The 12,697-nt window shown below is 31.8% G+C and overlaps 2 long non-coding RNA genes across 2 annotated transcripts; one reads left to right on the top strand and one right to left on the bottom strand.

The window, feature by feature from the left end:
* Positions 1-5,886: 5,886 nt before the first annotated feature.
* LOC145129443 (uncharacterized) lies at positions 5,887-6,733 on the top strand. Its single transcript, XR_013717490.1, has 2 exons — positions 5,887-5,959; positions 6,433-6,733. It is a non-coding gene; the product is annotated as an uncharacterized LOC145129443 (long non-coding RNA).
* A 4,955-nt stretch (positions 6,734-11,688) lies between these two features.
* On the bottom strand, positions 11,689-12,177 carry LOC145129478 (uncharacterized). The gene is made up of 3 exons (XR_013717521.1): positions 12,111-12,177; positions 11,872-11,915; positions 11,689-11,769 (listed from the first exon to the last, which is right to left on the bottom strand). It is a non-coding gene; the product is annotated as an uncharacterized LOC145129478 (long non-coding RNA).
* Positions 12,178-12,697: the final 520 nt, after the last annotated feature.

Genomic DNA, 12,697 nt, shown 5'->3' on the forward strand with positions numbered 1-12,697 from the left:
GTGTTTATTAGGTTGTATTTTCCCTTTATTGTTTTTATGGTGTAAATACTCTCCCTCCTATATAAAGGGAGAGTTGGTCATTTATTACTCTAACTAGCTTATCTTTTCCTAAGTTAGTGATTACTTTTCTTACAATGTAATCCTAGAGAGAGAAAGTTGGTGGGTTCTCCCACCCAGGGAGAGTTTCTCTCCCACCATGTTCTTCATGCAATATTATGATTATTCTCTCTTATTCTTAGTCTTTTTCTTATGAACTCATAATATGTTCTTGGTGTTCATACTTACAAAAACACGATTAATCTCGAGATATCCTTCTTCCGCACTCACCGTTCGTTATAAAAATGGGTCTCAACAAAATAAATCAAAACCCTTCATTCATTATTACAAAAGACGATCAGAGTAAAATTATTCTCAAAACATCAGAGTAAAATCATAAACAATCGATGCAAAATAATTTTTTAGGGGATGCAGTGCAATCAAGCCGGGCTCTTCCTTTTGAAACTGGAAGTACCTAAAAATGTTTAAACCACGAAACCGTAACCATAAAGCTTAATGATTTCTCCAAAAGACCACATACCAAACAATCAATGAGCCCAACCCTGGGGTATGTTTCAACCCAGTACACATCATTGGGCCCAGCCTTGGGGTATATTTCAACCCAATACATATCAATGGGCCCAACCCTGGGTATATTTCAACCCAAAAATACATATCAATGGGCCCATCCCTGGGGTATATTTCAACCCAAGCATGCATGCAAGAGTCACAAAGACAATTAGCATTCTACATAACACAATCAAGTGGGCCGACATTGGTGCCTTTGACCCATGAGTATAGTGAGAAGACTCACCTGAACTACTCAACAGAAGCTCAACAACTACCTCAACATCGAAACTGGCCACCCAAACTTCCTAAAACCAAACTGGGAGAAGCCCTTAGTCAAAAACTCAATTCTACCCAAGTTTGACCAAAAGTAAAACTGGTCAAAAAGTCAACGACCAAAAGTCAACAGTTAAATAAGGTCTAAACCCTATTACCTTGAATCCCGAAAACACTATCTAATTACTTTTGACTTAATACATGTCGAACTAAAACCATAATCCATGCAAGAAGCCCTGAATATTACTTTTTCCAATTTACCCTTTTTCTTCAAAGCACAATTGGAAGGCTTTAATTACTTAACCAACATTATCAACATCCAATAAGGTCTAAACCCTATTCCATTGAAGACCAAGGCCTTTACTCAATCCATTTATTGTCCACAATCCTAAAATAATAAACTTTTCGAAACAAGATGTTACAGTAATGCCCAACATACACACATGACAAAATTTTCCATTTTGGGCAATGTATTCTGTCACCAACACTTCCACTCTTTACCAAACTTCGTTATAGGGTCATAATGACCTAAATAAGTATTATTAACTTTATTTTACCCCAATTAATCCCTTCTCTACTCCTGTCTTAATAGTTAAGACCATTGGATGTCATAAGAGCTAAATGAAAGCTTATGTTGGCATCTAAACATCCTAGCTAGACATTAAGCTTTTAATAGGTTTGAGTCCCATTAATAAACATTATAATGAGTCATAATATTATTAATCCTCCTTTAGAGCATCATAATACCCAATGGAGTAATTCAATCCATGGATTACAAGGGTTAGAATCGATGATTCCATATATTTTCTTCAAATGTCTTTTAAATATCCTTTAATAACTTAATCCTCATTAATCCAACCATTTGAGGCATGAATTATAACTTCAAATTATGACAATTCTTATACTAAACTCGTCCAATCATTGAGGTCTTTATCAAAACTCTCATGGCTATTTTTTGGAAACCTAAATTCTTAATTCCAATACAAATGGTAGATTCAATTCATAGTAGTCTTAATGTTAAGTAATGAATTCATGTTGAAATTTGATTATGAATTAGAGAACCATAAATCCAATCATTCAGACACTCTTAAATCATGGGTGAAGGAGTATTCCTCTATTAATGGAGCTTGAAGCTCTAAATCTTTATGAAATCTCCATTAAACCTAATTAGGGTTTAGTTATGAAGAATGGGAGCTCAAATATCAAAAGCATTCATAATTACATCAACTAAACATCAATCTAATGACCATTTTCGGATTTGGAGTTCAAACCCAAACCATAGGTTCAAATTCTAGCAATGGAAGGGAAAAATTTATACCTTAGAGCTTGATGTTTGATCCCCTAGTTTCACAATCACTTCTGAAGAGTTAACCACATATCTTCCCTACCCCATCAAAATCACAATGGATGCTTCCTCTCGCCCCGTCTATCGTGTTTTAGCTGAAGATGAGCAGAAATGTGCTTATTATTAACATATTTTTTATTTCTACCATCCCATTTTCATATTTTGACATAAATGGTCCTAATTCCCAACTAGTGGATTTCACTGTAGGAGTCAACTATTTTAGTCCCTCTCTATCTCATTCATAGATTTAATGATCCTAGACCATTTAAGGGCGTCAACACATTCATTAACTCCACTTTTGCCACTATGACACATTTAGTCCAGAACTTCCAAAAGTTGAAATTTCAAACAAAATTATTATAATACTTTTATATAAATCAAATTATGATAAAATTTTAGTTATTTAAATTATTTATTTTCTTATTTAGTCATTATTTAGAAAATTATCTAATCGAAAAGCTATTTTGGAATAATACATCCCATAGTTTTCTTGTAAGACACTAGATCTAATATACAAAGAATTGGAAAAAAAAACATCATTTGACATCGTACTTTTTAGACCGTTTCTTCATCTATTGTTGGTATTCTTCAACACAGCGACTGAATATATTAATTAAAAAGTAGGAATTGCAAAATTAAAATCCAAAAGTGTAAATTATTGTTTTGGTTCCTGTGGTTTAGATAGATTCACACTTTTGGTCCAACCTTTAAAAAATAGACAGGACGCGTCCTTGTGGTTTCCCAATCTTGCAGTTTTGGTCCTTGATCCATATAAATAGACTATAATGTCATTTCTAATTTATTTTTCTATTTTATTTTACTCACTTATAAATTTTATTAATATAAAAAAAATGTCCACCACACCCACCCACCCACCCTACCCCCACTCCCACCCACCCCACCACAACCTTCAGGTTCATCTCTTTCATCCACCATTGGAAACATCCCCAAAGCTTTAGTCGTCGTCGCTACTTCATATCCCACCATCATCAATCAACACCACCACAAGAAAATCGGAACGCATCTATTTCAATTCGTCTCCTTCATCTGGGCACAAGGAGATTCAATAACGGTGATCATGGATGGTGATTTTCTCCAAGAACACAAGAAGATAAGGCACACATGATTTCTTGTCAGTAAGTACCTACCCTCCCATCGACTCCTTTCCCCATCTCCTTTTGAAACCACCCATCACCATCCCTTTGGCTTTGATTCGTCACCTGCAGACCTCACATATCCTCCTGCTCCTTTTGATTCATCACCTTCAGATCTCATAGATCTTTTGTCTCCCCTTCAAAGTCTCAACCTCTCTCCCTCTAACGACCTATGGATATCTCATATCCATCACCAATTTCTATTTCTAACCCTAGTAACATACCAATTACGACAAATGGCTCATCGTCTCAAATTCACATTATTCAAACTTTGAAACAATCATATCCTCGACATTGTATCAACCATCTTCTCTATCGTCTCCATTATATTATTCACGATCATTTTCCCCAATCTTGGGGGCTCCGCTGCTTCCTACAGTAACCAAACCCTCATCTGCTTCACCACCGCTAATCTCAAACATCTACCAATACTATGATTCTATGCTGATTGGGAAGAAGAAGGAAGAAAGAAATGGGAAGAATAAATGTGGGGTAGATCGGCACTCTTGAACGGGGTGAAAGAAGAACAAAAAAGGAAGAAGAAGAAGGGAGAGAGACAGTGAGGTTGGGGTGGAGGGTTAAGGGAGCTGGGTCCAATATATATTTTATATTTTTAAAAAGAGTAAAAGAAAATAGAAAATTAAATTAGAAAGGGTAATATAGTCTATTTATATGAATCAAGGACCAAAACTGCAAGATTGGGAAATCATATGGATGCATCTTGTCCGTTTTCCAAAGGTTGGACCAAAAATATGAATCTATGTAAACCACAGGGACCAAAACTGTAATTTACTCGATCCAAAATATGAAGAACGGGCAACTAAACCTAAAATGGTACCATTCGGGGACATACTATTAAATCCAATGCAATATAACAAGCATGAAAATATATCTTATGCTATTTTAAAATGGAAACACTAAAAGATGCATTTTAGAAATATGAAAATGGATCCAAAAACGGATATCGAAATAGTACACTTTTGGGCATCTTGTAAAATACTAACTTTTTATTAACTCAATGCAATAAAAAACTAAAGAAGAAAAAAATATTATTTTAAAATAGAAACTTTAAAATGAGAATTTCTAGCTACAATTCTTAAAAAAAAAAAAAAAAAAAAAAAAAAAAAAAAAAAACTTACCCAATACTAAATACATCTTCATGCTAAATAAAAACTTCCCTTAAATGCCACATGTCCATCTTTTAGACCTGCTTCTGCCACGTGTCATCTCTCCAGCAATTCTCTCTATTTTCTCCCGCCCAATTCATCATTCAATATAAAATTTGTAATCAAATATGTATCCCTATAATTCAGCTGCCGAATTTGGTGTAATTTCGGTTTTAATCATCTCTATTCCTAAACATCGGCAATTAATTTTTAAATACATGATTGATTTTTAAATACAGGGTTCCATACCAATTCATCTTTTAGACCTTCCTTCCTTTTGATGTTGTCGATCCTTAAATCTCGCCAATCGTTTATATTTCTTCGTTATTTCCTTTTTTTCAACCCTAATCTTCTTTGTCCTCTTTATTAATCGTTGCGTTTGCAAGGACCCCGGGTATCATCGTGCTCTGAATGGTTTCCATTATTTTCCTTGATTTATTGTTGATTTGTCTAATACACGATGAATGATGTTGTTGCAGCTTCTCAGATTAGTGATATGGCTATTTCAAGGTTTGTAATTTTTCAAGTTCGTAATAATCTTCTTGATAGCAACTATTTCTTCTTTGACTTTTAATTCAAAATTTGAAGCTTTGGACTTAATGTTTAGATTGAAAAAACTGAATGATAGTATGAATAAGGAAAAACACCAATGATATGTTGTTAAAATGTGACAAGTTTGATTATGCACACTAAGTGCTCGATGAAATGCTTGAACAAGACATAGTCTTAATCATAAGTGTTAAGGGAAGTTTGGATTTTGTGTCATTCTATTGGTGATTATGGATCGTATAGGAATGGTTCTAACTCTACTTCAATCTCAAATGTTTCTCATGTTCCCTTTCTTTATTGCTCGGCCTCCACGGCCTCATCACTCATGACTCATTGTCGCCATTTGCTCTCCCTCCCGAAAGAGGTCCATGTAAACCCCTCCCCTTCACACGCTCCACCGACACCGCCTACTCTTCCAAGTCACAAAACATTCTAATTGACAAAAAACGGGAACCAGAAGATTGCAGGTATTTGTCATGGAAGGACCTTCAATTTCTCCTTTCAAGAGTATACCCACGAGGTTATACTCTTTTCTTCGTTATTAATTCTGATTATATTTCTTCATAGGTTTTGATAAGGCTAGACCTAGAATCTTATAATTTATGTTGAAACCATTTGTAGTTGGCTCCTATAAAAAAACTCTTTAAGCTTGAGAGATATGAAAAGGTATATCATTTGATTTTTTTTTATCTAAATACAATAAATTTTTTTGAATCAAATGGTGAGATAAATCATATGTATATACCATGCCATTAATTCATATAATTTATTCTTGGGTTTTTATTTACATGTTGATTGGACAAGAACATCCAACAATGAATACCTAGATGTAATTGCAGAATGGTAATATAGTGGCACCGAAGAAGGTAATATTTCACATATTTCATGCAAAAGCAGGTTGTACAACTAGGAGGTTTTCATATTACTTTTGGAAACTTTATATTTCTTGTAAAATATTCATTATGCTTTTTGGTTCATTAACAGTGTACACCCATTCATTTTTTCACAACTTTTATATATGGAGAAACTCATGAAACACAAAAAAATCATAAGCAGGTCAAAAAGTTATCACCTATCTTAATTCATGTTAGTAAATATATTTATTTGACCAATTCATTCAAAGAGTTAACTTCTTTTCATAATGCATGTTTGTGAAATATCAACATCTGAATCTGATTTGGATATGCTCTATAGCATAATATAATCTAATGGAACTGATCATTGTACGTATCATAATGAACTTCAATAGTAAGATATCCATTCTCTATCTCTCTTCCTGTCTAGAAATGTTTAAGCATATGTTTTGTTTAAATTTGATGTTTTTTTTGTGGTTTGCTAGGATGCATCATGTGTTCCTGCACGATTTATCAATGTCAAGGGCAAGATAAACTATGTTATAGCCATGACACCTTCTCTTATGTCAGGTGTCAAAGTTAAAGGAAAACTTCATGTGATTAGTAAAATAAATGCCTTGGCATCTCTTACTTAAAATTCTAATGCTAGCTTTTAACAGTTATGCATTAAATTTATGAGGATTTTGTTTTAACACCTTTAATATACACTTGCACGCCAAAAGAAACAAAAGTAAGAAGAACAAGACACTATTCCTCATGATTTTAAATTTTAAAATTGGTGAATTATGCATTTTTGTCCAAATTTTATGATGGTTCATGTATTAGATTTTTTATTGACAAGGTTATCTTATTTTGTTTGTTGTGAATAATCTTTCGTGAAAAAACATTCAGAATCACTATGTAAATAATGAGGGGTATGAAAACATTGATGGTCTAGATCTAATGGACTTATTTCCGTTTTTATAAACATATGCATAACCAAATTTTATATCCAATATCTTTGAAACTGTTATTGCTTATTATTATTGTATTCGAGAATCATTTCCTCACAACTATTTTCCAAAATACCAATGTAAGTTCATCCGTTTCCAATGCATTCTGTTTCCAAAATGCATGTGAAGTTATATATGATTTACTTATTAAATGTAGGATTTTTTTAAAGCATCATACTTTGTTTTTTTTGTTAACATGCCTTTTAATAGAGTGGGTTACATTTTCAGTTTTAGTCCCTAAAGGAATTGGATTGCAATTTTAGTTTTTATTTTGGAGTTTTCCTTATGGTTTTGGTCCCTACTACAAAAGAAATCACCATATTGTTATAACATTGTACTTTTGGGGTTTTTTCTTATTTACAAATTGTGCCTTCAAATATCAATCCAAGTATGGCTTTATACTTTTAAATGGTGGGCAAACTATTTTCATCCATGGTATGTTGTACTTGGTAGAATTGCAAGCTATAAATACATAAATAAACAATCAATACGTCTATATGTTTTGCATTTGTCCTATTTAGCTAGGCATCAAGTGAATATATGACATTGTGGTTTTGAGATGCACATACATTTGTTTACCCCAAAAAAAGATAAGCATGAACACGTTTCATAATTAATCATTAAATTCGTAAAATCAAATTAAATAAAAAAATGCTTCGAAATCATAGCTCAGGTTTGAAAATCTTTACATTTTAATATTCAAAAGTTGAAAAGGTAATGATAACCATATACTCTCTTTTTTCCTTTGCCGCTAAGTTTTTTTATTATTAATTATTTTATAAAAACATATGGTTGAGTTTGTGTATGTTTGAAGCGGGTTTTTTGAAAACACATGATCGTTTAATTTATTTTATTTAATGGAAAATAAATATATTTTGTATGTTTAAAAGGTTTGTAACCGATCATCTCCTTTATAATATAAACATGGTCAAAACTATGTTGTTAATATTTTTTGTGACAATAAACATGGATATAGCTATCTTATAAAAATTATGAACAAATGTTTTCATTTATTTATAATACTTTATGTTAACGAGAGGGTTACATAACATATAAATACTTTAATTATTTATACCTTATTATAGATACTTAATCATATTTTAATAAGTCTAATATAATATTTTAATAATAACATTCTAACATAAAATATAAAATGTAAAACGTAATTTTATTGTATATAAAGTGATATTTAAATGTTATATAATGTTAAATAAAAAAATTATTATAAATATGAAATAACATCTTTTAAAAAAAAGATTTTACATGGTTTTGTCTTCTTTTAAATAAAAAGCGAAAGTAGAATGCTAAAATGCACAAGAAATGAAATCACAATGCCATTTTCTATTTTTAAAATAATATAATTTTTCTATAAATAGAAGTACAATGCTATTAATAGAAATTGAAGTACAATGTTATTATCTAAATTATTTTAATATGTCAACCGTATAGCACACGGGTTATAACCTAGTTATAATATACGAGCATAAAATGTTGTCATTACATTGGAAACTCGTTGCTACTATACATCTCTAAGGCCGAAAGATATGTTTTTAAATGTAAAGTGCAACCCGCAATGAAACATTGTATATTGATAGATCTCTGAAATGAGATCATTATATAGAGATGATATTCCTATAAATATAAGAAAGTAGAGAAATTAAATATTTTTTATATTTTCCTCCTATTTATGTTCGTAGCTATGTGAAATAATGACATGCAATTGTCACATTTTAATATTTTAAAACATTTATCATCATTTATCATATGAATAGAAAGATATATATATATATATATATATATATATATATATATATATATATATATATATATAACTTATAAAAAAAAATATTAGACATATATTTTACAACACTATGCACTATGCAACTATGCAGTTATTTTATAGAATATGACAATATTCAATTATTATTTAGAAATATCTTAAGTTTTCTTTTAAATTATTTATCATATTGTTTTATGACATGGATACAATAATTATTGTTTTGAGTAGGGTATATTTTGTCCATGAAATTGGTATAGTAAAGGCTTTGTAAAGTTTTTTATTTTTATTTTGAGCAAAGACTATGGAAAACATCTCCTTCCTGCCATTTTACCATTTGTCTTGTCAGACATCTACGTGGTCCACTAATGTTTTGACAAATGATCCCTTGGAGACCGGGTTTACCCCCAATACTTTTCCTCCTTTTGACTAATCCTACTCGGTATACGGCTATACGCCCTGCCTTGTCTTTCATATATATATATATATATATATATATATATATATATATATATATATATATATATATATATATATATATTAGCCGTTTACCCGCGCTAAGCGCCGAGCGGCAAATAGTTTCTTTCGGAAGCTAGTTTTAATGTGATGATTAGTTTTCTTTAGATGTGGGTTATTCATAGTCATACAATACGACAGAAGTTGAGTCTACATTTGGAATTTCATCTAATAGTTCATACTTGATTTTACAATATATAAATACACAACAATCTGCAATCATGTAGAAAAGTATGTTGTAGTTTTTGGGTAAAGGTTGATGTTTTGTATTTTGGGTTTGAAACAAAAATACCATGTCATTGGGTTAAACATAAAAGTATGTTGGTGTTTTTGGTTAAAGTTAAAAATATAAAGTTATTTTGTGTTAGAATTAAAATAGTTCTTTTTTTCAAATTAATAATAGTAGTAATGTGTTTGTTCAAAAGTATAAATATGTTACTTTTTTGCATTAAAAGTATAAATATATGTCGCAGGTCGGAAATGAAAAATCGGCAGTTAGCTTGGTCCGACCAATTATTGAATTTGTTGTTGTTGGGTCACTTGTTCATTTTACGAAATGAAAAGAATAGCATAGTCAAAGTAGGCCAAGTCGATCTTCGTTTCTAAAACTGTAGGAAGGCCTAACAGTTGTTGAAGGAATAAAGATTGTTTCGACTCTTAGAGTAACAGAGTAACGGGGAAGGGCTACGTGAGACTTTCGCATCATATGGCTCCGACCCAAAGCTTCCATCGTCGGCTTTGTCATTAGTTATCAAACGATACCATTTTTAATTTTCTAATCTTTATTGTATCTATTGTTTATTGACATAGTTTTGGTTGAATAAAGTAATAAACAATCATGTTTGATTGACTTTTTATTTGAATCATTATTGTCTTTTTATCACATATGAAAATAAGATATCTCAAACACCTTTCTATCTTTCTTTATTTTTTATAAATATCCATATAATAAAGAAATTCATAACAATATGATTTAATTATGTCTAGATGAGTAACTTAGAATATGTATTTACGTCATCATTCTTGTAATTACATATGTATGAGAAACACCCAAATAAGATATAAAACAATTTCTACACTATGTGGAAAAATTACAATTTCTTATATATTTGTTTCTTCTTTGGTATCAGTGAAATACACACACACAGATAGATACAGTGGGGTCTGTTGGTGACGGCAGTTATGACCATTTTTTCAATTAACCCATTTCAGTAGAAATGAAATTGGATAAATTTCTTTCGGACATAATTCGCTTACTTTAATGTGGTTTGTAAAGTTACAAAAAAAAAGAACATCTTCACTTACCTTTCAATTACAACATCCCTCTTTACCAGCCATTCTTTTTTTACATAAATTATGAGATGTGGATATCTGATGTTAACTGCACCACTATGAACTAAGACATAAATAGTTCACTGCATTACATGTGTGTATAAAAACAAAAACCTATATAGATCAAACTACATTAAACTGTAATTATCAGGATAACATACAACTTCCCATTTCAAATGACTTGAATATCATCACAAGGTTCAACTTTACTCCCCTCCATGGACTTGATTTCACTACATCACCATTGCCTCCCCTCCATGGCAATGATTTCACTCAATAATCCATTTAAAGAGAAAGCCAAAAGGAAAAATATAATCAAAATGTGAAAATATCCAACCAGATAACAATTGATGACCAAAAAGAAAGAAAAAGAAAACTGGTCTTAAATAGGAATGAAAAAAACATACATAAAGCTAAAAGATTCCCATTATCAGACTATAACCCTACCATGTTTTATTCGACAAAAAATAAAAGATTCATCTGTTAATCTAAAATCCTGAGGTAAACGTTTATTCAAAATAGAACATTGCCCAAACCTGTATCGAAAGCACCAACTTTGATCCTACAGCCAAACATACTAACAGATCCGGCACACAAAAGATTTAGAGAGAAAATAGTAGGGCAACCATATTAGCCTTCTTTGGACGTCTACAAGAATTTTTGTTAGGCTGCCATATTTTCTCCAATTAGGCTGCAAAATGAAAAAACAAAAATGGTCAATATCTGCAGCTTCTACAATGACCGGAATGGATTCAGCACTGACCTTAATTCCAGTTCCAGCTGGAAGTCTGGAATTTGATTTAGTAGAGCCACTGCATTTTACAATCTCACATTGTATAGTACCAACATCACAAGTGTTCTTAGAGGAAACCACAACAGTATCTGAAGTAGAAGATGATTCAGGTGCAAGTGCAACCTTATCACTGTAGCTACCATTAGATACAACCAATGTACCATTGCCATTGGCAACAGAACTGCAAAAACAGTGAAGACAATTACAATTTACAACTGCAAATGTATCAAAAGTAACAACAAATAGGTGCAGGGGATGAAATTTACTTTGCCACATGTGCACCATTGTTTATTTTTCCAGAATCAACTGGAATGATCAGCCTTGAAACCCTCTATTCCTTCCCTGAACTCAAATTTCTCCGCCATTGATTACCCTGTGTCCGTTTATAATCTTCAGATGTATCACTGCTTATCTGAATAAAATAGCAGAAACAACTTAATGAGTTGTTTCATCAAGAAAGCTACAAGGTTTTTTGTATTGAAAGTTTGAAAGCCCAATCAATTGTATAACTTACAGATTTACGCCGATCATGTTTCTTTTTAACTTCATGAAAAGTATCTGCAAAGGCAAATCAATAAGTCAATAACTATAACTTTCAGCAAAATAAGCTAGTCAAAAGTCTCATAATATAGAACATCGAGATTCAGCTGCATACGTTGAAACAGACACTACAACAGTGATTATGTTACTTATATCTTAGACATGCAAACAGTTACTGAAAGTAAGATAAAACAGTTTGTTAGGGTTTTTTACCGATATATAAGAGCCTCTGAGCGGCTTCGTTAGGATCCATGTTGCAGTCTTTGAGCATTGTGTAAACTGTTGGATTAGTGTCTAAGCCCGTAACTATATTTGGTATGTACTTGACCCGGTTGTGCATGGTCCTTTTGGGTTGCCTTCACGAAAGCAACTTGACAAGGTAATTTGATATGAGAGAGAGGATATTATGGTTTATTAATATATTATAAGAATAATATACTAAAGGAGAAATCATATTTATTTAATTAGTATTAGTCATAAATTAATTAGTAATTAATTTGGTGACTAAAAGAGATTAATTAAATAAAATGGCATAAACTGTCAAATATGTGATAGTTGAGTTTTGGGCTGGGAAACCTAATGGACTAAGGGGGAACGAAATTATGATGAAGGATCATCATATTTTCGTCCAAGGCCTCATTCCAGAAGGTTCTTTGGGCTGCTTGGTGGCTAAGCTATCCATTAGGGTTTAGACTGAAACCCTAGCACCCTACAGTATAAATAAGACCCAAAGGCTTCAATTTTCGGCCACTTGTTCCCAAGAGAAACCCTAGGGCCGATTTTAGCACCATCTCTCCTCT

The sequence above is a fragment of the Lactuca virosa genome, chromosome 8 (assembly GCF_052849685.1).
Source record: "Lactuca virosa cultivar CGN04683 chromosome 8, Lactuca_virosa_CGN04683_v6, whole genome shotgun sequence".
Lineage (NCBI taxonomy): Eukaryota > Viridiplantae > Streptophyta > Magnoliopsida > Asterales > Asteraceae > Lactuca > Lactuca virosa.